The sequence below is a fragment of the Aphelocoma coerulescens genome, chromosome 11, assembly GCF_041296385.1.
Source record: "Aphelocoma coerulescens isolate FSJ_1873_10779 chromosome 11, UR_Acoe_1.0, whole genome shotgun sequence".
NCBI lineage: Eukaryota > Metazoa > Chordata > Aves > Passeriformes > Corvidae > Aphelocoma > Aphelocoma coerulescens.
Window position 1 is genome coordinate 12,629,530 of NC_091025.1, and position 27,246 is coordinate 12,656,775.

General features: G+C 38.5%; 1 protein-coding gene across 13 annotated transcripts in view; it reads right to left on the bottom strand.

Moving 5' to 3' along the window:
• Positions 1–27,246, bottom strand: part of NKD1 (NKD inhibitor of WNT signaling pathway 1) — a 278,155-nt gene that overhangs the window by 128,790 nt on the left and 122,119 nt on the right. For 9 of the 13 annotated variants that reach the window (XM_069026856.1, XM_069026855.1, XM_069026852.1 and 6 more), the window contains one exon: positions 10,173–10,240. The exons of 3 other annotated variants lie outside the window; for them this stretch is intronic. The gene's annotated coding sequence lies outside the window, so the exon portion shown is untranslated. Of the gene's footprint in view, positions 1–3,374; positions 3,485–10,172; positions 10,241–27,246 lie in introns of those variants that run through there. One more of the 13 variants, XR_011154428.1, reaches the window with a different exon arrangement.

The following is a 27,246-nucleotide window of genomic DNA, read 5'->3' on the forward strand; positions in this document are numbered from 1 at the left end:
TTAGACTTCTAGTAGTGTAATTTTTCATATGAAGACACTCCAAAATAGGCCAGCTCACCCAGGATTTGCAGCACTATAGCTATCATAATATATTATAGATTGACTGGTAAATCTATACGTGTACATAAAGATTGACTGCAACAACGCAAAGAAAGAAATTTGGAAATAGAGATTTATTTTTTCCCCTAAAAGACAAGCACTTGCTCACTTTTAAGATGAAAGGCAAATTGCAAAGATATTATCAAGAAAAACATCATTGTGTCAGTCCAAACCACTAATCACTTTAAAATCCTCTATGGTTTTTTCTATATTAAAGTTGAAAACATTGCTGGTCAGAACGCTGAACCTGAAAATTGAAAAACTCTCCTCTTAAAATGATGCTTTTACTTATGCTGACTTTATTGCTATGGTTGCCTTCCATCCAGTCTGATGCCATCATCTGCTCATTGCTTTCCAAGAGTTCAAGCATAGTTATAATAGCAAGTGGAAGAATAATAATTAGACCGTAGTTGAAATACCAGGTGTATTACCAGCTTACTATATTCCAGAAAAAAAGAGTCTATACTGACTGCTCATGCTGGTGCTGAACTGTCTCTTAGCAGCTTTTTCAATTTTTCCTTCTGTAGACTTTCCAATAAATGCCTTTAAAACTCACTACTGTGATCCCAACCCTCCACTTTTGTTTCAGTGTTGAGTCATTCTATTTAACTCCCTTTGTAGCAGCAAACTGCCCTTTGTATAAACTGAAGCTAGTTAAGAATTCCCTTTTGCTGCGAATCTGACTGGAATTCTTGGCGGTATATAATGCCATACACCATACCAAGGTGTTTGCTCCAGTATTTCACTCAAAAGCACTGGGCTTTGTTCTGATTTACACACTTCAAATGAGATCAGAATCAGGCCAACAGTTTCTGCCAAAAGAGCATACAAACTGAAAGGCAAGGAAGATAAAACATACTCACTCCAAGAGATTCAGAGAATGAAAGTAGCATAAAGCTTTTTAACTTTTTCTGTTTTGGCTGGGAGTGATGCTAGCCTGTGTGGAGCGTGCATAGGCCCTGTGAAAGCAGGGAGATGTACCAAGGTATGAGAGATGAAAGTAAAAAGGAAAATGAACTGGTGAAAAAAAAATAGAATTAAAACTTTAATATGTCACCGTGCTTCAAAGAAGGTTGCTTTGTTCGTACTGCATGGTGCAATCACACTCAGGTCTTTAGAGAGCTCAGGACTACTCTCTTTGTAAGGAAAAGTCAAGACTCTAGAGAACAGTTCACTACTGTCCTTCTGACATACATCTTCCCCTTGCTAATTGACCAGACAGGAACTAAAGCAAGAAGCATTCATAGCTTGCAGAGCAGTCTGGCTCCAAACACAGCTGCAAGGTGACTGGAGGCAGTTCCCCTCCCAACTTGCTCTTGTAGGGACAGGGAACAAAGATTTGCAGACAGGACATTGGGTTCTTGCCCTGTTGCATCCTGAACTCAGCAACCCCCATCCTGGAGAATGCCTCCCCCACCCCGCCCAGCATTTTTTGCTTTTACCCTTCATATGTTCTGCCATAGCATATGGCCAAAAAGGCAGCTTTGTTGCCCTTTTTTATCAGGGCTTGGCCCACCACCAGTTCATAGTGAAAACCTCAGGCCCAGGTTAAGAATCTCTCTCAGTTGAAACTCTGTAGTTCTGAGAGCCACAAGAAAACAAAACATCTGTGCAGGTTACACAGCAACAGTAAATCAGTTCTAAGATCATAAGCTTTGCCTGATATTAAAAGAGAGGAAAATAAAAGGCAGGAATTGGAGCAGCAAACACCTTACAGGTGCTAAAATATGCCTGGTATTTTAACATGGACCCAAGCTATTGTTCGTAAGTCTGGATGGACCAGACACAAGCAAGCCATGCATGCTACAAAACAGTCTGCCAAGAGATAGCATGAGCCAACTCTCCCTGAATATGTGAATGCTTTAAGTCAAAAGTGCAGCTGGGCTAATAGTCATAGGGAAAGCAAGCATGAGTCACAGGGTTCAGTAGGCTTTAACAACTCTTCGTGTCACAGTGCAGACATAATCTCACAATCTCACTGTGCAGTTCCTGGACAGCTGGAGAAGGACTTTGGACAGAAACGTGTTGTGCTTTCTTTCAAAAATCCAGGGCCCTACCCCTTTGACACATCTCTCCAGGCAATGAAAAGAATTACAACCTGGTCTTGGTTTGCACAGTCGGAGCTATTGTAAACATGCTGTGTCTGCATGGTAGGACAAGGGCACTCTGAAGTGGGACCAGCACATGTACAAGGATGCACTCCTGCTCCAAGTGAAGACACAACAAAGAGGCTTATCATCCTATAGAGCTGCAGGGCCTGACTGGGATGCTTATACCACCAAGACGGAGGGGTACAGATCAGAACTCTCATGCTCCACAGTATGGCACAGATTTAGTACAATAAATAAAAAATTATATCTTATTTTGGTTCATGTGCTGTTACTTCTTACTATGTCTGAAAATTGTGCTTTACTTCTTTTGCTTTCACCAAGAACTGAAAGTTGCATGTGTCTCAAAGTAAGTAGATTTACTCCATGGCAGACTGATGGAGAATGTATAGACATTACTTTTTCCTATACCCCCCCAGATGGCTTCTTTCTCCAGATGCAAAATATGTATTGTTTTCAAAGCATCATGTATTGTACGACATAAAGCATGCCAAGTTTCATGAACACCTAAGCATATTTAAACAATAAGAGTTGAAGATACTCGTACATTAAAAGTTGGTCATTAAAGCTAATATTTGTTTATTTTTGGTAATTATGTTAATCCTGAAGTATTTTTGTGTTATTCATTGAAACTGATTGCAATGAAATGTTTACTAAACTATAGTACATCTTTCAGTATGAATCTATCATCCAGTTAGTTTTTCTAATTTTGACAAAAAGGACTAAAATTTTATAGAGTCTCGTTGGTAATCTTGAAGCAACTCTGAATGATACGTCATTGATCAGTCACAGTGGAAGAAGCCACTGTCATCTCATATTGTTCATATGTGAGTAAGTTTATAAGTTTAACTCCAAATAATTTTAACTGTTTTTTAGACAAGGTATTTGGTTTGTTTTGGTTTGATTTTCAAACATAAGCAGTGTTCCACTGCCAGAAAACAGGCGCCTGGGTATTTTGCCTTCAGTATGTCCTCCATCAGTTAAGATTTTGATAAACCTACTTTACAGGGGCTAAAATGTTGGATTTTTCCAAACGTGCCTGATATAAATAAGCCAAGTGTTTTGGAGAGGAATCCAGAAGTATTTAATCAGGCAGAAGTTCCATTGATTTCCATGGGAGTCTTGTCAGAGTAAGAACTGAGTTAAGACTTCAAGACTTGGCACATTATCAATCCCAGCAAATGACGGGCGAGAGCTGATGCCTAACGCATGTTCTAGGGAGGAAACTACTTGGCTCAGGGACCAGATTTAAAACATCACATACTGTAGTTTAAGCCCTGTAAGAAGTGAGAAGAACAAAGCTTAAGTTAGTCTCTAAACACCCAAGTCAGAGTTCAAATACAGGGCAAATATTCTTTACATATCTCAGCACGTCTAGTGGCACGCTTACTGCAAAAGGCAAGAGCGATGGATAAAAGGGAGCAGGTCTTAATGGGAAATGAGCATGCAGAGGAGGCATCACAATGCACCTTTTTCACAGGCTATTGATGAGTAGATAACACACGATTGTAGTGTGACAAAGTCATTTAAGAAACACAATTGAAAAAAGGAACACAGTATTTCATACAGCTATTTTAGAGATTGTTTTTTCCTGAACTTCTTCAGACAGCAAACTCTTTTTTATCCTGTTTGGCATTGTGGGGGAGCCTGAAATATCACATCCTCACAACCAGAGGGAAAGCCAAGAAAAAGAGAGATGAAGGGGTTTACTATACAGCCTTTTCTAAATGCTAACAAACATAACTCTGAATTTGTCCCACAGATTGTGTTTACCACTGTACCAGCTTGCCTTATAAAGGCAAATTTTTCAACATACTTCAGTAATAAAAATGAGTGTAACAAATGAAGTAAGTTGTTCAGGAATGGGATTTCTAGCTCAGTCACTGTCTGATCCATCATGGGTGGCACTTTTTTAATGTGCCTAATGTAGCAGATTAGATCAATGGCTGGCAATTAACTGGAGGCTTTGTTTGATCTGCAACAGATTCAGAAACTGCAAAAATTCCCTTTTCCTAGCACATCCCCTTCTCAAACTCCTTCTTACAGGATACTGCTCCAATGGAGGACAAGGCTACAGGCCATGAAAGCTCAGTTGTTTTGAAGTATACTGTCCTGGAGACTTAAAAATTCCATCTCTCCTGTAAGGAATGTCTTACTGGTAGAACATTAAAGCCTGACAATTGTGTGCATTAATACAAAGTGCTGGGCTAACACATAGGCCTGTATTTGAACACTATGAAATATATTTAGGACAATACGGAGATAGACAGAGGTAGAAACAGATTTCAAAGTCTTGCTGACCAGGTGCTGGCAAATGAAAACCAGGTGTTGTCTGGAGTAGTTTCTAGGCAAACATAAAAGTCTGAGTTGCACTCAAACAGGAAAGATTTTCTACTTTATTTCTGGTTGATTTGACTGACTTTTTTAATAAGTACACTTATTTTTTTAGTAAAAACCCCCTTTCTGCCTGCACAAACACTTGCTTTTTGATTGAAACACCTTCCCCCCTCATTTAAGACTTAAATGGTGACCTTAGCAAGAGACGAGAATTTTATACAAATCCTTTATACTAATTCTTTTTGGGAAGAATGCTGACACTGTAATGAGTTTCACAGTGTGTGGACTGGACAAACACATCCAGCACATTCTAAGATACATCTTAACCATCAAATCATATCCTAAGTAAGAAGCTGACTCAGTGCACAGGCCAGTTTACCCTATTCAGAATTCTTAATGGCACACAGACTCCTCACATACTGCCTGAATGTAACATAGAGTCTCACAGTCCATACATTTTAAACTATTGCTTTTCTTTCCCCTTTTTTAACTGGTAACAGTCTATGGGAGAGGAGAGTTCACTAGATAAAAAAGAGAAGAAAATGTTTTCTGAGTATGACGAGTGTATACAGTCAATGACATCCTGGCCTGTATCAAAAGTTTTGCCAGGGGAGGTTCAGGTCAGACATCAGGAGGAATTTTTTCACTGAATGGGTGGTTAAGCATTGGGACAGACTGCCCAGAGGAGTGGTGGAGTCACTATGCCTGGAAGTATTCACAAAACAACTGAACGTGGCACTTAGTGCTGTGGTTTAGTTGACAAGGTGGTCTTTGGTTAAAGGTTGCACTCAATGATCTTGGAGGTCTTTTCCAGCTTTAATGATTCTGTGATATCCACTGAGGTCTAAAGAAACTGCAAAAGCTTAAACAGCTTTCACCACTTCAATTACAAATTTTATGACCTAAAATGTTCTTTAAAATGTATTCATGTAGCTAGATACAAATTTGAATGCATTAAGACACCTTTTCCACTTAAGGATTTGGCCACCTCTCATTTTTAACTCTATAGATCTGGGACAAAAATTCCTCAGTTATAAATAGTCTTCACAGGCACATGAAAAATATTCTTCCTTTATAAAAGACACAGAATTCACCATTTCTCTCACAGCCTGAAGCTCAGCTGCTTTCAGTCTATAGTACTCCATGCTTCTGTATTGTAAGCTTCAACACTGTTTGTCCTGCCTCCTGTCACACACTGAAACTTTTTGAGGGGAAGAGAATTAGCTAGAACTAATTAGCTAGGTGTGAAAGAGGAGCATGCAGACGGTGAGTAAAGACAGCTGGGGCAGTGAAAGGCTTCATAACAGACATAGACAATAACACCTACATTGCATTGGAGACTCTTTTAAGTACTCAGCAACCATGGTGAACATTCCAGCTGAAATCACCCTACCCAGAGACATCCGGGGGGGGGGGAATATTTAGTCAATTAAGTGGTTTCCTTTACAGCTAAAAATCTCAGAGGGCAGAAGATAAGTAATAGTGAAATCGGATGATTTGTGCAAGTACCCCATGTGATTCCAGAGCTCCTGCTCTGAGGCAGCTGGAGTTATACACAGCGGCCTCTGGGCCCCCAGCGTTGTGGCAGCTCAGTTGAACAAGTCGTGGATGTTCTCTAACATACCCCACAGTGTGTCAGCACCAATCTTAGGAAAAAAGACAATAACTGTGATTTCTGCAATGTCAGGATTAATACCTTGTTGCTACCTCTATTTATTTAGATACATAAAATTTTGACCGTGAGCACAAGGTTATTCATTCATAATGAATGGAATGTTTAATGTTCCTTAATTTCAGCTGGACTTTTCACACTTAGCTACATTGGGGCCTAGATATTTGTCTTTCTGAGCCATGCATCACAGCCATGGCAATTCAGATATTACAGATTTAAGCAGCACTGCAGGAAAACATCTCTGTTCAAAGACAGCCCTGACTAGGTGGCAGCTCTCCATTCTTTCCACCCCCCAATATCATTAAGCTTGCAAGAATGGAGCCTTCTCCTGCAGAGGTTGATTCGCATACACAGTCCTCATGTTCCAGGGAATAAATGATCTCAAGACCATTCTTCTAGCTAGGAACATTATATGCCAATATTTTCATAAAATAGACTTGTGATTCTCCTGTAACTAAACAATTGAAAGGCTCTGCCTCATGAAATAAGGCAGATTACAAAGAATGAAACAAGGGTAGGCCTGTCTAAAATAAATAAATACAATTACAAACATTAAAGTTTCTAGAGGCATTTCTCACTCAGCCTCCCTGGGTATCACCTGACATGGAAACAGATGTACCAACATAAATGCTTCTTCTTCTGATTTTTTTTATTAAAAATACAGCAGCTGGTGAGGACAATGGTGCTAAATGCACTACTGGAATTTCTGGTTTGTAGTGGGAGGAACTACTCTGAAATTTAAGCACATACTTTCAGATATGTGCTCTTCCATAATAGCTCTGTCATGGGATGTTACCAGCCCCCTGCTGCTGTCAGCATCTTTTAGTTCCAACAGCTTGTTACTGACACATCCTGTCCAAACTTTGCTATTAATGGTAGAGGTGGAACATGATGGGAGATGTACATCAGCTTCCCTTTGTCTGAATGTATTTTTTAAGAAACATACAAACAAACCTGGCCAATACTAAATTTTCTAATACCTAGTTTCTATCAATTAAGTTAATTCTAGCACATATGATAGGAAGTACAAACCTAGGAAAAGGCCACATGCATTCAGCCTACAGCTGCAATCCTGAAGAAAAATGTCCTTAAGAGCATACGTATGTGTAAGACTTAAATAATGTGAGGTTTATCATTCATTTTAGCATTCTTCAGTTAGTTTTACAGCACTGCAAAACAGTCTCACCCCATGTGTTTCCCCAAGGACACTGGCCGTTTTGGGAATGTAACCTGTTCTGTGCAATAATAATTTTATTAAAATTTTATGTGAGAGACCACAGCCACACATCTTCAGTTTCTCAGAGCGAGGTGGGCAGATACTCGTACACCTGCTGCAGTAATGGATCTCAGTGGCTGGTTATGAGAAGCCAGGGGAGCTGCACAGAATGCTGTGCTCTGTCCATATGCCAGCTATTAGATCTTGAGCACTAAAACCAGATGACTGCATCTCTGCAGCAAGAAAAGGCATCAGATCCCATGCCTGCAGGCAGACTCTTTTTTAAAAATTTATTTATATGAGACCAGAAAAAAAACCAAAACCTCTTTCCCTGGCAGTATCACAATTAACAGGAAACAAGGACCAACAGTAACACAGCATATGATGCCAGGAGAGCTGATCCTCCTCCAGCTTCTAAATCCATTTAGTCTGTCCCAGAAGGCCCTGCACAGATGAAACTCTTTGATATGTTTTTAACCTCTCTGAGAGCTGCACAGGTGCAGCCCATTTGGAAAGCAGGCGGCTCCCATTTTTCCACCAGGGGCAATGTTACTTTGAAATCATTCCATGAAGTCATTAGACATGAGTTTTTTGTTAGTGTTTTTAAGACATAATTTATTTATTTTTTCTACTTTCAATAGCTCAAGAACTGCAATGAATTAAAAAGTCATCTCAGAAACCTATTAAGGTGAGTCGCAGTCACCAAGTTCAGCCTGCTTTGTTAAGCAAATTGACTTCAGTCATTGTATTTATTAATAAAACAAATAAATTAAAGAAAAGAAAAAGGACTTACATGCAGTATGCATGCTCTTTGCAAATTCTCTGTCTGGAGATTAATCAAACCTCTCTGTTAAGCTGTCCTGATGAAATGGGAAATTAAATGCCTCATTGTGAGTGTGAACACATTTTAAGGCAGCTTTTAGGAGTACAGAAAATCTTGACAATGCAATAGAAATTATTACAATTTTCAGACCGTTTTTTGTTTGGAAAACTTCACATAGTAACACAATCATGAAATCTTTCCTCTTACTGAAATAAAGTAGGTGAAACAGTATATCTTAAATTTTTTTTTTAAATCTAGACACTGCTGTTCTCCACAGAAAATGCTGGTGATGGTATATCTCATATAAATAGCAAATAAATAAAAGCCAAGTATCTCAGTATTTATTTGTCTATAGGTATTTTGCTGAATACATAATTCCCTCACTGAATGTGAGGCTATTATGACTATTGCATTTGATCTCCTGGGTAACACAGGCAAAAGCACCATCAATTTCTGCATCAAAACCATTCTTTTTGTTTGATCTACAGCACCTCTTTTTTTAAAAGATACCTAGTCTTAATACAAAGACTTCAAGTGAAGGAGAAACCACTGTGTCCCTAGGTTAATTTTACAGTGGTTAATTTACTCTTCTTGTTAGAAATGGGCACATCACTTCAGTCCTGCATTTGTCTAGCTCCTGCTTCCAAACACAAGACTGTTATACCTTTTTTCTGCTTAAAAAGCTAGATTGAGGATGTCAGCAGTAATTGTGCAAGTTGATCTGCAATAACATATAGCCTTTGGTGTCGACACTAATCAAGGTTAGGCAACTCCAGCAACATCTAGATACGCAGCAGGAGGCAAAGGTTCAGTTAATTCAGAATTTTCTTGCCTTTGTGCTTTTGATGAAATTTTAATTTAGTTTGTGTGCAGGTCTATTTCTTTTATTGTTTGGTGTTTGAGAATATTAAAATGAACATAAAAAACCCCAGACCTGTTGCTATGTTTTCATTGATATGCTGTTATTTACATGCATATATTGATAAAAAAAAAGCTTAAAGCTACTGATTGTCTCTATTTATAAAATGGAGCAATTACTATTGTCAGGAGTTATCACCAACAATGCTTAGACAGCCTATAGCTTGCACAGTCTAATTGAAAGACATAAAGACCACTCAGAACAGCTGTAAACCAAACTGATGGGTACTACAAGCAAGCAAAAATTACCTCTTTATATCAGCAGTAGATTTCATCTAAAATAATTGTTTTAATGGAAAATGTAAATTCCATATATTTCTTAAGGACTTCAAGTTGGAATACTCTGAACTCCTTCAAACTCCTTTGGCTTACTTACTTTCCCTTAACCAATCTCTTTAAAATCTAGAAACAGGAGAACTGTTTTGAATGAAGTGTTTCTCTTAAAAAATGCAAACAGAAAAATCAAAACACTCTATGACATATTCTGTTTTGTGGGCTTTAATTGAGAAGAAATCAAGAATGACTGTATAATTAATGTTGAGACATGCATTTAAACAAATAGATTTCAGTCTCACTTAAGTATATGAATGATTGTATTTAGTCCCCAAACGTGACAGAATAATTCTTCACTGGACAATCTGGAGTGCAGCTGTGGGAGGAGTCTGGAGCAAGGGGGATTCAGGAAGCATTTGAGGGGCAATTTGGAGGGCATTGGGAACTACATAAGGCTGAGAATCACATCAAAAAAGCAAGAGTTATTCTTAAGTCTGTAAAAATGTTTGTGGTCTTCCTTAAATTGTAAAACAACACCACCACCATCATCATCACCAATAAAACCAACAAGCTGACACCACACAGAAAAAATAAAACCAAACCCAACAAAAACCCAAACCCCATACCCACAACCTGTATTTGCATTATTCAGAAAGACAAAATAACCCTGAGTTCTTAGCCTGGCAAGGTATAAAAATACATTTCCTTTCTTTACAGCAGTCCTACCTGCTAACCAGAAGCCAAGAAGAACTTTGTCCTCCATATAATGTGATAATTTCAGCCACACACATTAGCTGTTGAAGGGGAAGAAGGTATTAAACTTATATATCAGGACTAGTATTAAGTATTGTTACACCATTAAACACCATCCAACTCCTTTCCTTATCCATCCTTCAATACCTTCAATACTGCACACTTGCACATATCCTGAACTGAAAGACTGTCCCCATGTTAATCATATACTTCAAAGCCTTAATCCGCTTTCCCAACAAAGCAAAAACAGAGTTTTAAACACTGTCTCAGTGGGAGTCAAGGTTTGGGTGGGGGGAGGAGACATGAGGGAAGTAAAAACGGGCAAGGTTGAAAGGCATAGGTACAACTTGTAACTGGGACTTCACGGGGTGGATAAGCTTAACTAGTGATTTCCTGGTTTTTCTAACACTTGTGTTGATAGTATGTGCACTTCAGAAACCTGGCCCTGGCCCTTAGTTTCACAGAGCAGGGGAGAGAATGTGGAACAACAGCTGCACTTCAAAAGCCACATGGCTTTCAGGTGTTTTGTTCCCCTTCACACGTTTTTATGCCAGAAGGGAACATATGGTCTGCTGTTTGGAAATTTCCCTTCCTAAATTTTTGTTTGATTAATTTCATCCAACTACTCCCAGTTACGAGCCCTCATAACACCTCAGACAGTTACACTCCTTTCTTTACATTTATACCCTTCAATTAGCTGTAGACTATGTGCCTTCTTAATCACCATATAGCTATACACATCTAGTCCTTTTCATCTTTTCTTGTCATCATCTTTCCGTGCTCTTTAATCATGTTTGTGGCTCTTTTCTGATTTCCCTCCAACTCTGTGATATTTTTGTCTGATCTTAAAGTGTCCATACCAGTACTTTCTCTTGGAGATGTAGTGTTACTTCTGTATTGGGAATCAATTTCTCTTCAGACTCTTGTACATAACCTATCGGAGCAGTTTCCAGCTGGCTAAAGAACCTGACTGGTGTCCTTGTTCCCTGCCTGGCCTGTGACACTGCATGTCCATGATTTTGAAACCCTGAGTGGCATCCTGTTACAAGTTCATGTTCAATTTCTCATTCACTTTTATTCTCCAAATGAAAGATGGCAGTGCAGGGAGCCTACAGGAACCGGGATACCCTTAGGTACGGATCCTTCTGCAAGCAAGGAATTTCTGCACTGGAAGAAGTCGATGCTGCATGAGTGAGCATGGTACACATGTAGGATCTGGTTGGCCCTTAACTTCACACATGCTGATTAAGCAGGGGTCCAAATCATAGTTTAGTTAAGCAGGAAGCCAGCTTGACCCATTCACAACTCCAATGAACTAATGGTGTGCAGTCTCCTCATGTACTGTTTGAGTGTGAGTCTCATAATTTATACATTTTAAACAGTTAGTTTTTCTTCCCCTTCAGTAAATGGGTAACAGGAAACAGACAAAGCTCCTTAACTCTTCTTTAATCTTCCTCACTAGTGAAGTGAAAATCAAACAATAATTGTCTGGATGATCTCATTATTGTCAACAAAACTGAAACCTTGAAGTCCACATACACTGAAATGATGATACATAAAACAAAAAAGGGAACTGTGCTTACATGTTGTTCAATAAATAAATAAGAGCTATAGAGAGAGCCATGATGAATGAGCACCCTGGGAGGGCTTCAGCTTGTCAGAATTATACAGTGACATTAATCACAGCATAACAGGATTGCTGCGGGCTTCCAGAGTAAAGTCCTCATTATATCTTCAAAACAAGACAAAACAAAAAAGCAAAAATCCCCACAACTTCTGAGTTCCTCAAAATAGAATCTTAACTAACAGACTTTTTCATCGGAATACAAAACTCAAAATAAACTGTCCCTCATCATGTAAAGAATCACATAAGCAGTGGAGACCTGTCCCTCCATTTGCAGCACCCCACCAGGCTGTTTCCACAGCATTCGTGATCATTTGGCTTGTATATCAACACGGCAAAGTATTCTTCCAGGGCTCTCAGCTCCATGAGCTAAGCTGAACTGTGTAATTACAGTACTGCAACCTGTCCTACTTGTGAAACAAGTGATATTTGCAAAGCAGGAGGTTTGTCTCATCAGGAGATCTAAGGGTCATGTCAGCAATGCATTTGGGGAGTCAGGCCACTTCAGCACTCAGAGAGAGGCTGCTGGAAGGCAAAATTCTTCAGCACTGACTTGGGTCCAGAAGAGCTCCAAGCCATGGGGACCACAAAGGATCATACTATTATCAAACAGTTCGAATTTGCTTGGATAATTAATTTTTTAATCTAAGAATTATATTAATGGGACCTCAGAGTGCTGACCACATTATGAGTTACAATCCATTAAATTAATCTCCTTCAAATATTAAATGCATGTATACTTGCCAAATGCAAGCACTTTAACAGATCTTTTCTAAGACAATCATAGACAGTTTTTATTTTTGGCCAAAGCAAAAAACACCCCAGCCTTTGTTTAGCAAGTTACTTTGCTAGGAGATAGAAAACTAGGGGATAAAATCTTAATGTTTAAAGTCATATATTCAGATCTATCCAAATCTCAGAAATGAGAAATACTAATTACTAATAAAAGAATGTCTAAATGTCGAAGATTTTTTGTCCTTTAAGTTTCTATAATATCTTGTGAAACTTTTTGAGCAATTTCTAATTCTGTCCTAACCACTTTGCTTACTTCAGTTGAGTTTATTTTGGGATTTTTGCTAATGGAATTTCCACAACAGTGAGCAGACACTGTTAATTGCCACTATTTTAGGTTCAAAGAAATATCACCCACACTACACATTTTATGTGTTATTTTGGGTTATTAAGACTGTGTTAAAAAATACAAAGCTATATTGTATATAAGTGGATGGATTTTCAGGTATTCACTACATTTGGTGTTGAGCTGTTTTTAATGTCAAGTATATACTTAAGGATCTAGTGGGAGTGGAGTAGTACTGAAAAATCTGGTCCCAGTTATGGATGCTGAGAACATAAAAATCCTACCCCAGTAAAGACAAAGCCTTAAATGTCATTGATCTTTTTCTTTCCCATTGAGCTCTAATCCTGCATCAGCAGAACAAAGAGTTAGTACTGCATGGTTGGGAAGTTAAATTTTCCTCCACACCTGCAGGTCATTCCTCCTGGGCTCCCTCCATTGATAGCCAAAAAGTTATTTGCTTGAAAAACTAATCATGTGGTGCAGCTGAGCTCCTTCATTTCCAGAGAAAAGGCATCTGAAGTTAGACTCTGTTTCACAAAGAATTCATGAGAGAGCTGAGTTGAATCAGTGGGATCAGCCTGCAGACTTAGGGCCATGATTTTGTTACTGTTTGTGTAGTCTAATTAAAAACATAGAATCGTTTAGGTTGGAAAAACCTCTGAGCCATTGAGTCCAACTGCTAATCCAGCACTGCAGAGTCCACCTCCAAACCATACCACTGAGTGTTACATCTACACATCTTTTAAATACTTCCAGGGATGGTGACTCCACCACTTCCCTGGGCAGCCTGTTTAGTGCTTGACAACCCTTTTTATAAAGAAATTTTTCCTAATATCCAATCTAAACCTCCCCTGGTGTAATTTGAGACCATTTCCTTGTCCTGTCACTAGTTACCTGGGAAAATAGACTGACATCCAGCTGACTACAACCTTCTTTCAGGACATGTATCTCAGGTAAAATTTTCATACTTCCAACAGAATTATAACACACTGCAATTTGAAAGCCTGGGATGAAAAGTGTCATATAAATGCAAAGTGCTAAGAACGCAGTAGGAGATTTGCATTTAAGAGAGAAAAAAATAGACTGATTCAAGAAGCATTTCTAGTAAGAAACAAGGTAACAATTTCTTAGAAGTCACCATTTAATATAAGATGAACTGAAGAAAGCTCCTTTATAGTCATTCACTGCAAGTGATCAGCAGAGGACACAATGTCCTCTTATCAAAGTCTCCTTTGCAAGGAAGGACAAATTTATTAAACAAGACAGACAGACAGGAAGAGCAATAGATAGTGTTCACATCTCAAAGACATTTGAAATACTAAATCCCTTTCTAGTCCATCTACCCACAGGTGGTTTTTCCCACAATAAAATGAATGGAAGCTGGGGGAGGGAGCAAGAAAGGGACAGAAACTCGGTCAGCCCTTTGGAAAACACAGTGAATCCCTCCTCCTTACCCAAAAAAGTACAGAAGGAACACTGTGACTTACAGCCCAGTTCCTCACTTTGATTAATAAAACATGGGGAGAAGCAGGAATTGCAGAAAATTCCATAAAGCAGTAAACAGCAATTTAGTGGTGATAGTATAGCAGCTACTACCCCACCCCCAGCACAGACTCAGATTTCAGTAAAACCAGCACTGTTTCAAGTCCACTGCTCCCTGAAGTCCCATTAAAGCTTTCTGTGATCTGGGTGAGTCCCAGTTGCTTGGATTTTCACATTAGATTATACACTGCAAGAACTGTGGCCTGTGCTGTTTCACATTCAGTCACTTGTTTCTTGCTGCTAAACCCACATCACAGAAGCTACAGCAATGCATCCGCAGATCCTGTTGAAGCCATGGCTCTGACCATGTCCTTGGAATACGGTTTGCTAACATTTATTCAACTTTATGCAGTGCTGCTAGAAAAGCATTTATGATTAAGGACTACTGTTTCAGAATAAATAGGTATTTATGGCTCAGAATAGGAAAAATCATCAGATCATGGACCCAATGACTATCTGAGTAATTTCTAGAACTACTTCCATAGATAGAAAGGGAAAAAACAATCAAAAGGTGAGGAATAAAAACTGCTCCTTCCTTCCTTGCAGATTTTGGAAATATGCCTACAAAAAAGAAAAAAAGGAAAAAAAAAAAAAGAGAGAAGAAAAAAAAAACCAGCTCCAAAGAGCAAGTGAAGACCCAGTTCTAAAAATTCAACTTCATCCTGTCTCTCTTGGGACCTCATTGAAGCAAAGCCATTCTCTCTCCTCAGAGATCCCAAGCAATCCAAGTATGCAGAGGGAGAAATGGAAGTGGTGATCCCCCACCTCCTCAGGGCTGGACTGGTGCCCAGCCTCCCACATGTGCACGTCTCGGGAAGAGCCCTCAGCCTCTGCAGCCGCTGCGACTGCTTTCACACCCAGATTCAACTTCATTTCTCCCACAGCAGGGAGGCAGCCTCAGAAGAAATTCATCTTTTCTAGAAACCACAAACCTAATCCTAGCTGTTGGTAAAATAATCTCTCTCCCACCCCATTTTAGTAATCTCAACAGAGCTACCACTAACATATTTATCCCAAGGATGTTTCTTTCAGCTCCTCAGCTGTGTGAAGAATTCATCCCTCACGTATGTGATACCAATGGTGTTGTGAAACACATACCTTTTGCCTTCTTTTGCTTTGCAGCTAATGGAATATATTAGCTTTAGGAAGTCTCCATGGAGCAAGAGACTATTTTGTCCTCTTTCTTTCCCTGCTGAAAGGGTTAACAAATTGACAATATGTCTGTATTGGGGAATAAATTAGCAGATGGATTGACTATCTCCTAATGATAAACTAATTTCAGTTTATCTGTTCTCCAGGAGCTTATGAAAATGAATTTCTTTACTTAAAATATCAGAAGAAACAAATTGCAAGCTAGCCAAAGAAAGGCTAAGTTTACTACACTTACTGCTTACTATTAAAACTAAGTTTGATGAACTGAGGCTCATTTCAAATTATACCAGGTGTAGCCCATCATTCACTGAAGAACAATGTTGTGAATTTTCTTCTACAAGGTACCTCAACAGCAAGACAACATTGACTTTCTACAGTAATTGCAAATAGAGTGCCTTAAATATACACTGGAATAAGGTATTTACTAATTATAAATGGGAACTTCCCCTTTAAGTTGTTAACTCTGTCCCCTCTGACCCCAAACATGCATTGAGCTGCAGCTCCATCTTTAAACCTGCCCTCAATTCCAGGTCTCCAGGCAGGGCATGGCTGCAGAGGAAATGCAGGCAGCCCCCAGCCCCACCCCAACCCCTACTCCCAGCTGAGCAGAACAGTCACACTGATGGTGGAGCTCTGGCTGAGCAGAACTTAGTGGAATTCTGAAGGCCTTCAGTTCCAAACCCTAATCCTAACCTGTTACTTCAGAGTGGGTAATCTTAAAGGGTTGATTTGGTATCAAGCTGAACCATTCTCAGTACTCAGTTAAATCACAAAATATTCTCCACAATCTGCTGAAGAATGAAAAGAAGAAATAGGAATCCTTCCTCACAGACATCATTACAGAAATCCTTGCTGATAGTGCCTTACTTAGGTAAAGACAATAAAAACTAAAATATGATTCTGAAATCATATCATCCAAAAAATATCACTTCTAATCTGTTTTTGCCAAAAATCCCTTGTGTTTCCACATTTGTCTTGGATCAATAGATATTTGTCAGGATTCTCTCAAAGGGTATTTCCAGAAATTGCAACTAGTCCAAAAGGCTTTTTCCTGAAAGGAACAGAACAGACAATATCCAGACAAAACTGTGCCATAAGCTACTGGCAATAAGTGAATCAATAATTAATCTGCTGCATGAACATCACTTCCAGCATTACATGCCAATAAGTAACTTGGTCACATAGAGCAAAATTTTCTTTGGACCGCATGGATGGATTGATGTTGTAATACACTTTATAAAACAAATGAAGGTTTTTTTAAAGGATCTGAAAGTCTGAATCATCTCCCAAGTCCCCAAATCTTTCCTGTAAAATAAAAACATGGTTCTGCCATACTGCTCTTATGTCTCATTTTGCTTGTTATATGAGCAGCTATTAGTGTTCAGCAAAAATAATAATAATCTAGATTATATCTAGATGCAATGGAAAGATGTGTGCAGGCTCCTCACCTCTTTTCTTCTCCAATCCACATATTTAAGTTTCTTGTTTCAATTATCTTAACAGTTATGATCACCCAAATATTCAAGTAATAAAAGTTTTGCATATGGAAGAAACTCTCTCTCTGTACTTGGAAGTATGACAACCTCATCAATCAGAAAATGGAGACAATAAACATCTTTGAAGAGTGATTTAGAAGTTAGTGAAATATTTACAAATATAAATTTGAACTCCTGATCTTAAGGCTCTCATGTTACTCTAATTACACTGTAATTGGAGCTCCCTGTGTATACAAATATGTTTGGAGTGCATATAAATAAAATTACTTAAATTAAAATTGTTTCTGCATTTTTCCTGCCAAAGAAAAAAAAAATTAAAATACAAGGGCTATTATATGGATCAGTAGTTAAGAATACTTAGATACAATAGTTAAATGTTGCCCAAAAATAAATTTTGCTTTTGTTCCCTCCAACACCTCAACCAAACATCTAGTAACCATTTAGCATTGCTTAATATATTTCCATGTCTTCCTTTTTCCTTTAATGCAGCCAAACCAGTGTTCAAACACACACATCTTCAAAGGTTATCCGTCTCTTACAGTTAAATACACAAATCAGCACTCAGGCAGGTTTGGCAGGGTAGTTACTGCACAGTGGGTCCAGTAATGGAATTTAGATGTCTTCACTAGGAGAAAAATTGCTGAAAACTGAATTCAGATTTTGTAGGTCTAAGAGGTACAATGGGTTTATCAAAACAAACTCCATGTGCCTATTATTGGCACAGCAGAACTGAGGTATCCACGGCCCCACCTGGTACCCTGGCCTTTCACTGACATGCAGAAGGATGCACAGAGGAGACACAGGAATAAGCAAGCTTTGTACTGAGCCTGAAGTACTCAGAAGTAGAGAATCATGGTAAATAAGGCCAGAAAAAACTTCAGAAAGGTATTTAGTGCAGAGCACTAAACCTTACTCCCAGAGCACCCTCAATTATACTCTTGTTATTTCTGGCAGATGTTTATCTAAAGATGTCCAAAATGAAGCTTCAGCACCTCCTTGTGCATTAGCATTTTTTTAATCTTAACTATTTGAGATATTTAAAAAAAAAAAACAAAACACTAAGCCAGAAGTCATTTGACACAAGCTAAGCTCATTATTTCCTTTCCTATGCCTCACAGATGTCGAAGGTAGATTATTCCACTCTTTTCACTGCTTTTGCACACTTGCATACTGTGTCTTCCATCAGTCTTCTTTAAACAGACAATCCTATTTCATTCAATCATTCCTCCTAAGTCATGTTTGCAGCACCTCTACTTATTCACCTTCCTTTCAGCTGGATTCTTTCCAATTTGTTCACACCTGTACAACTCTCCAACCAAGGACAAAGGCATTATGACAAGGGCAGAAGGAGCAAGAAATTTCTTATGCAATATGAACTTATGTGAGATAAACATATTCCCCTTTTTCAGTTTGTGAACTACTGCAACCCTCTCATACAGCTACAATAAGTATTATCTAGCTGATTGTTCCCATCCATTACTTGCACAGTGTTTTGTGTGAGTTTGATAGAACGCTTTTTCTAAGAGAGGAAAATGTGGACATTTTTTCAGCCTGCAAACTCATTTTGCTTTTTAACACTCCATTCCCACCCCCTTGCAGCCACTCAGCACTGTATAGGCAAAAAACATCTTTATTTTTTCATCTATACTCATTGATGATATCATTGAACCATACTGAATGTCTAATAGATATTTGCAGAATCCCAGCAGACATTTTGAGAGGAACTATTGGTGATTACTCTTCAAGTACCATTTTCCAGGTGATTTTGCACTCACCTTAGAGCTCCCTCCTGTGACTTCTGCAGCAAAGGCAACTTGTAAAGAAAGAGGATGTCTTTAATGCAGCTGTGTGATAGTTCTCACACAACTGTTAGAAAGTGCTTTGAAAGAGCAACAAACGTCTCTTTCTAATCAAATTGTTTCTGTTCTCTGCTTCCTGTTTCCTAGAGTAACCTATCTGCCTCCATGAAGTTTAGTCACTCCTCCTCCTCATTAACTGCTAAAAGTCAGGGGTACTTATTCCTATTAAAAATAAGACATGGTTTATTGCTCTAATATTTAGTTATGAAACATATTCACTCTGCTTGTTGGTTGGGACTTTAGCATAAAAAAAATAATGGATAAACAACAAATGGGGATAACAGTGAAACATTTTGAAAACAAGTCTTCCTTTAGCTAATTGACTGGTGTGCTCCCACTCAAGGGAACCTGTGTACTTGTGGGCCAGACTTCACAAAGTTGGTTGCACTCACGCTTGTGGGGTTTTACCCAGCTGTGAAACTTGAGGGCCAACTTAGAAGTGAAGTTTCTAACTGAACACATTGTTTTTCATGATACCAACAGGTCATAAAAAAAATTCAAATTAAAATACTGAAAGTATTCAGTTGAACAATTACAATGCTTATGTGACAAAAGACACTCCCCTCTCTTTCTGTCTCCTCTTTTTCTTTCTAGTATGGGAATTCTTTAAACAATAAGCACCATAGAAATCCAGGTCTGCCTACTATGCTTTTTCTTGGAAATTAAAAGAGAAGTGGCAAACCAGTTGATTTGAGACATCTGAGAGATCTTACATGTAAAAAGCCTATTAACTGAGTTGGGAATTCTTTCCTGCCAAAATTGAGTCTGCCTCTATATTTGTACTTGCTTAGCAAAACAGCACTGCAGTTGCCAAGTTCTGGCCTACTTCATGTGTGAGGTATTGTGTAAATTCTTTAATAGCTGATTTTGGTTACAGGCTCATGACTATTAAAACACGATTCAGAGGAGGGAGGTCATGGAACTGCTCAAAACTTGCTGAGTATGCCAGAGTTTTGGGGTGGGAAGTCTTGGTGGCAAATTTGAGACAGCTAAGGCTCGTGGATTCAGGTAGGTGCCCACTCAGCGAAGGGTGCAGCTCCAGGGAGCTCAGGGCAGCTATGCCAGTCCAGCACGTGGAATAAAACAGACAGAATGGACCTCTCTCCTTGCACCTCTCCTGCTTTTTCAGTGTCTGGGTACAGGAGCAGCTGCCTGCAGAACAGGGGCTCCCAGGGGCAAGGGGAGGAACATCTGCTCCCACCAAGTAAATACCAGCAGCCTGAACTGCAATGACTGATCCCCACAACGTATGCCAAATGCAGATGTTAAATAAGCTCTATGCACCAAACAGCCTTGCAGGGTCCTAACTATACAGGAGTACTCTAATGGTAACAGAAATATAAATGCATTTCAGTAGGAGGGCTTGGAGAAGTGCTCTTTGTTAGCAATCCACACCTACTCTCCCTTTCATTTAAAGCTGACAAAAACTCCCAGAGCCTCAGCGATCCAAAAATGCCTGCAACAAAACCATGAAAGATAGTGCTTCAAAGTCCTGATATTTCTAAGACAAAAGACAAGCCAAAGCAATTCTTCCTTAAACAGAAGGGGGAAAAAATGAAGAAAACAGACATAAACCCTTCCCCTCCTCCTTTTGCAGGTCCCCTTTAAAGACTGTACCCTCCCCCTACAAAAGAAAAAAAAAGTCGTTTAAACAAACAACAGATGCTGTCTAAACTAACTGCATGGTAAGTGCATACTAAAGACATATGCTGTCTTCTACCTAGCCATATGTCCTTCCCACACACATACTTTAGTTCCAACTTTGGTGCAGTTTTAGAAAAACAGTACAAGGGTGCATGGAGATGTTGTACTCCAGCAAGTTTTCAGAAAATCCCCTAGGATTTGTTTAATCGATGACAGACCCTAAAAAGTAAACAGCACAAATAAAATGCTCCAGAAAACAGAAATTACCCGTAACAATTAAAGAGATTTGTAAGCATAGATTGCATCTCTGATGAGATGATGTGGCCACATAATTGTTGTTTTTAAGTGTGTTAGAATATAACATCAGATTATAGAATTATTTTCAAGACCATTGAAGGAATTTATTACAAAAGTCTCTTCTTTTAATTTATAGTAACTTGGTATGTTTGCCCTAAAAACCAGACTCCTAGATATCCCTTAGAAAGTATTGAATTCTACTTTGTTCCCCCTGGATTCCAAATGTAATGCTCCTTCCCAGATGATAAAGTCATACATTGTCAAACATATAGCTTAACTGTACCAGAACTATTAGAGCTGGAAAACAGGGCTTGGAACGTATTAGCAGTTACACTTTGGCATAGAAAGCTGTTGCTTCTAAGTGTACACTCAGAGGATTAAGAAAAGATCAAGAGGTAAAAGATCACAGATCTGGCCAGCTGTTAGCATCTAACTCCAAAATGTGGCCTCGCCCATCCTCTACTCTGATTTTAGTGGAGAAGCTGCAGCAAGTCTGCAAGCTGAAACTCACTGTGGCTTGATGGATTTAAGCATTTCCCTCTTTGCATTGCTGAATTAAACCAGTAAACCTGAAAATTATTTTAAAATTTCATCCAAACCCCACTGCATTTTCTCCACTATTAATTAACATATTGGGTAACTTCAAGTAATTGTTTTCTCCTCGATCCCGTAACTTCCCCTTATTCAAACCTTCAGTTCACACACTGAAATTATTTTGAGGTGCTAGGTCCAAGGCACCCTTAGAAATGTGACAACATCCTGATATTGCTGATTCTCTGCTGTATTGTGGTCCTTTCTGCAGGCTGGGGCACTGCTCTAGGAAACTCCTCTCCAGTAAACAGTATTTTGTAAAGGAAGGATACAAGAATGTAGTCGGTCAGCAAGGTCAATGGCAAACTGTTATATCTATGCTTCACTGATTAAATTTTGTCAGGTGTTTCCTTGATTCTCTTTCCCTCCTCATGCCCTCACCCCAATACCAACTACCACTAGAAGACACACAGCCTTCAAAACACGCAGCGTGGTGTGGAACTTTTATGTGGTTGAGTTTTTGGTTAAGTTAAAAAGAAGAAAATAAACTGTACTTTCCTAAGTACACAAATAATTCAAAATACTTGGATTCCCCTTACATCTTCATACACAATGCCTTTAATCTACATTTGTTCAATTCCATAGGATATGTCTGCACTTTTTTGTTAAATGCATTGGGCTGGCTCAGACTTCCTCTTTGCTTCTCTGTGAAAAGCAAAAGACACCACCTACCATCACTTCCAGAGATGAGCACTGCACTTGTTCTAACCTATAAAACTCTAAATACTTTGCCTGAAAGAAATGACAATGTTATGGTATAATGCCTAAATATAAAAGCTTGTGAAACAGGTGGCTACTGTGGACAGATGGGTGGGTAGATAACAGGATTTTAGTGTATCTTCATCAATATCTCCACCAAGGCCTGGAGGGACTCTTGTCCCCAGGGAAGCTGCTAGAGGAGAAATATCTTAAAATCTGTTACCAAAAAAATGCTGTAATATATTTTCTCCTACAAAATATAACTGAAGTCGTGCATGAAGGTAATTTCTTAAAGCTTTTAAGGACAGTGTTTTAAGGGAATTTGCATGAAAATCCATTAAAGTTTTACAGTCACACAACTAATACAGTTGTACCAAGCCCAGGCTAATAAAACATTCATTCCCACCACAGTCAGGCTCTCAGCACTCAAGTAGCCAAGTCAGGTTTCTGTTTCACCATTGGTTTGTAAGCACTTGGATTCTTTGAAATGCAGTATCTTATCTCTAGTAAAACAATGTCTCCTAAAAGAACAAAGGTTGCATCTCACATTTCTGTGTATGAAACCCTTCTCATAAACCACCTGCTTTGCCTATCCGATCCTCTTTATGCATTCAGCTGCAGCCTGCTGGCCTCCAGGTTTCTGTAAATTCCCCTTTTTCAGCATGAATTTAGCAGGTTCCTCTGCCTGCACCACTGCTGACTCCCTTCAGAAGGAAAATTCCCTGGTGTGACACAGCAAGAGTTGGGGACCAATGCAGTCACCTTGCTTACTTCAGGGGAACCAGCAATTCCTTAGCCAAAGGCATGCTTCAAATCAATTCAAAAGCCATCTGAGATTCACTCAAAAAAACGTATGCCTGGAGAATCATCATTCTTCAGCAGCTAGACCAGGAATGTATGTCAATAAATTAGCCATGTGCTATCCTTTCAAGTGGGTATACTTTATGGCACCTCTGATGTCAGGAGTACTGCAGTTTGCAAGTGGATGGGTGTAAACTTTACATTGGGGGCATTTCAGTGTTTACTTCCAGATAGCATGCTAGCTTAAGGAAACAAAGGCTGGCATAATACATAAGTGGAATGTTACAAAGGCAAAAAAAGAGCTTGGTTAGGTGGATTTTCACAAACCCAAATCTTCATTCAAGGTTTATAGTATCCCACTTGATAATTCCACTGCCCCACCTCCCTCTGTTTTCCAGTCATTAACATTCCAGTGGTTCATGCTAATTGAAAGTCATCATTACCTTTGGGTCTAACAACAAGAACAAAAGGTAACTTCTGAGTTAACAAAAGACTTCATGTCTTATATCCTTCCACTCTATCCTTCTGCACTGGCTGCACAGATCTACAAGTGAAGGATATTATTGTCCAGCTGATCTGTGTATGCAATGGTTATCTGTCACTACATTGTGAAAACCAGCAGTACCTCCTGTAAAACACAGGAGTGTTGACTTGCAGCCTTCAGAATGAAGCACTCAAACCTGAGCTGACAAGGTAAAGTACTCAAAATCATCAAATAAAACGTTGCAATTAGTGCTGAGATTTCAGATTTTGACTTACTGAGCAGGATCTGAGTGAACTTTCTTCTTCAGTAATTAACAGTAACAGGTAAATAAAAAAGAGATCATCCATGACCCCAAAAATGCTTGCATAAATGCTTATATGGAAACACAAAAGGAGAGCTGGATGATTAAAAAGAATAGCAGTAAGTTGTTAGGTGCCTTGATTCTACCATTAGTAATTTCATAATCTCTATTGAATGTCAGGTAAAAAAACCCAACACACAGGGATTCAAGAAACCAGATTGCTCTGAAGATGAAACCAGAACTAACAGCTCAGGGTAATTTTTACTATGTCTATTAGAGGTCTTCTGAAGGTGAACAGGAGGAGGTAAGCAAGCTGGTCAAAATGTAGGACCCCATATCAAAGTCATCCCAAATAATGACATTACTGTAGAGAAGCATAACTCTGGACATGCTAATGCTTCCATTTGTTATCTATTTGCTCCTTTTGAAACTCTCACACGTATGCTTCTACCCCTAAGAGATGTCCTGAGAGCAATGCTGATATTCATGTCACTTGCTGTTATTCTAGAATAATAATATATCTTTTTAGGAATTTGGTGAAGGTTTGAGAGAGACTAGAGTCTCAGAAAAAACCTGTGGCCTCCAGCAGTGTCACAGATCAAGCATTACACCCTTATTTTCAATAGTGTTCAGCATATTGACCCTTTTTTTTTTGAAACCTCTTCAAGTAGGCCTCATGGTTTCAGAAATTAAATCCCCATTGGAGCCATAGCGAGGACATAAAATTCAGCTTAGTTTCCAGATTGCATGCCAGATCTCATGCAAATGAAAGTAAGATCAGAGCACCATAGGAAAACTCTCTTTGGTGCTCATGCTTTTGGTTGAATTTCCCTTGTAAAGTGGAAGATAATAATCTGTGACCTTGCACAAGTACCAAAGATTTTTATTTAAGCATCTCCTTTAGAAGTACTTTATAAATAGTGAGCTTTGTACACCACTCCCACGAGGAAGTTTCCACAAGGGAGGTTTCCACTCGTTAGCTGTGTTTGAGCAACATCAGCCCCCCAGTGCCAGTGCTGGCTGCAGCACATGCTGGTAGCTTAGGTGTGGATGGAAACAAGTCACACTGCAATGGAGCTTCCTTTGAGACATTTCATTCTTCACCAGGAAAACAGATGCTCATGTTTTTATGCTTATATTAAAAAGTTCTTTCAAGTTTTGCTGTAAATGACAAAGTTAAAAACAGAGAAAAAACATTTCTTCCTGTTTTAAAAATAACACAAAAAGCTGAAATTTCTTTTGAAGACAGTAGTCCAGGAATCAGAGAAGCAGGGAACAAAGAGTCTAAGCTTCTATCAGAAGAAACCAAAGGAAATTTCTGCTTCCTAGGGTAGCACATCAAACATCTTGTAGGGTCATTCCAGCCATCCTGGAAGCCCTTCACCCCCAACATTTCTGAAATGAATAATATGAACACCAATAAAAATACATAATTCTTTCCTGTTGATGGAAAAAGATGGAGTTTATCAGTCAGGCCTACTCAACTTGTCTGCAAAAGAGTAATATATCCTCACATTTGTTCTTATATTTGTTCTGTAAAAAGAAAATGACAAAGCAGAACAGCAGCTGTTGGAGATTACAGCTTCTTGAAGAATATAATTACCTGATATAGGACTCCAGACAGATCATGTAGAAACAAACTTCTTTCTCTTTAGAACATCTTATTTGCTCTTTACTACCAACCAGTTGCTACCAAGGGAATAAGAATTCTCTTCTTCTCTCCCTGTCATATATATGTAATATATATGAAAACAAAATGTATATATACAAACACACACACACAGAGTCTGAATAAATGTAAATTATCTCAGTAGCAGCATTTAGGTACCCAACCATCTCTTATATTTTTCAGAAGTCATCCACCAGGACAGACAGGAGAAAAGGACTGGCTCTGGGACATCAACATTTTATCTTAATACATCATACAAACAAAATCAAACCTCAAAAGAAGAAAGAGTTTGCAGACAAAATTTTGAAATGGAATTTTTTTCCACAGAAACTCTTCTTAACTATATTTAGGGAACCAATCAGAAAGTTACAAAGAAATCAGATGAGAAAATTGGCTGCACCTTCTCCAGGATATTTCTGGCACACTTAGGCATCAAAAGAAATGTGTGGAGACTATGAAGGGTAACACACCAATCATATTTTCTTATTTTAAAAATCAAACAGATTTCAAATTTTTTTTGGTTAGTTTTCAAGAAAGGAAAAAAAACCCACCAAATTTACACAGATATTTGGCTTCAAAAGCTAGGGATTTTGAAAAATGAAAGATTTCTCTGTCTTTTGATGTTACCCTTATTTAGGAGTGTCATTCACTGTAAATTTTTCTCAGGTTAAATTTCAATTCAGTTACTTTAATTGACAAATTTAATCACAAACAACTTTGCACACATGTGATTCAATCATGTACACAGTAGAATAAATATGCAGGATGCATTCCAAATGTGTTGGCTCTGGTCCAGAAGCCAATGACTAAAGCAAATTTGGATTACCCACATGCTTTAAATTAACCACTTGCTTAAGTGTCTAGCGAATTGAAACCGTAATTTTTTACTTTTCTCACCACAAAGACTTTGTAATATTGTCAGGATATTTAAAAATAAAGAAAAGGTGAAGAGCAGTGATGTTAATACGGTTACACAGGAATAAGATAGTGAGAACAAGAAAAAAATGTGAACTCTGTATTGCTTGAGTATTTGAACTCTTTCTATTGTAGAAATCTACACACTGTGAAAATCTTGACTGATAAGTTTGTATTCAATCATGGATTAAGGAAATACATTTTTCAGGATCTTACTATAGAGCCTAGAGACTGAAAGAAGCCTATATTCTAGCTCTCTAACAGAATCTTACAATGCTATGTTTCAGACCAAGCTAAATAAAATATTCATTATTATTTGCCAAAGAATGTTTTATTCCCTTATAGTTCTGCTTTCTTTTTCCCCTCTTACTTTCCCCCTGTGCTTGAGGAATTACAGTTCTATTTGGTATATTCTCATATGTACAGTGCAGCACTATACATGACAGTAATTAAATAAAAATAAAGAGTAGCAAACATTACTGTAAAAAGGCAGAATCAAAACCAAAGCTTCAATGATATTGGAGCTAGAAAAAACTACTTCCAATTCCCTAGCAATGATACAACAATTCCCCAGCAACAATACAGCAGACAAACATTTGCTAGTAAAAGTGGGCAATAGCTGTGAAGATACAACAATTACAAAAATGTATTTCTTTACATATGTCAAATGTATGAAAAAAAAACCCTGATATCTTCCTCTGTTTGCATCTATAGTCAGCTCTGTTCTTTCTCCAGATATGTCTGTGTCCTTTTTTGGGATGTAAAAATCAAGGAAAGTTATGATTCTAATTTAGTAGTCTGTTGGAATTTGAGTTGATCTGATCTACTTTATCTTCAAGGAGTTTAAGGGTTTGATGAACTGATCTGGCTCCAAATGTGGATGCAAAAGCCTGAA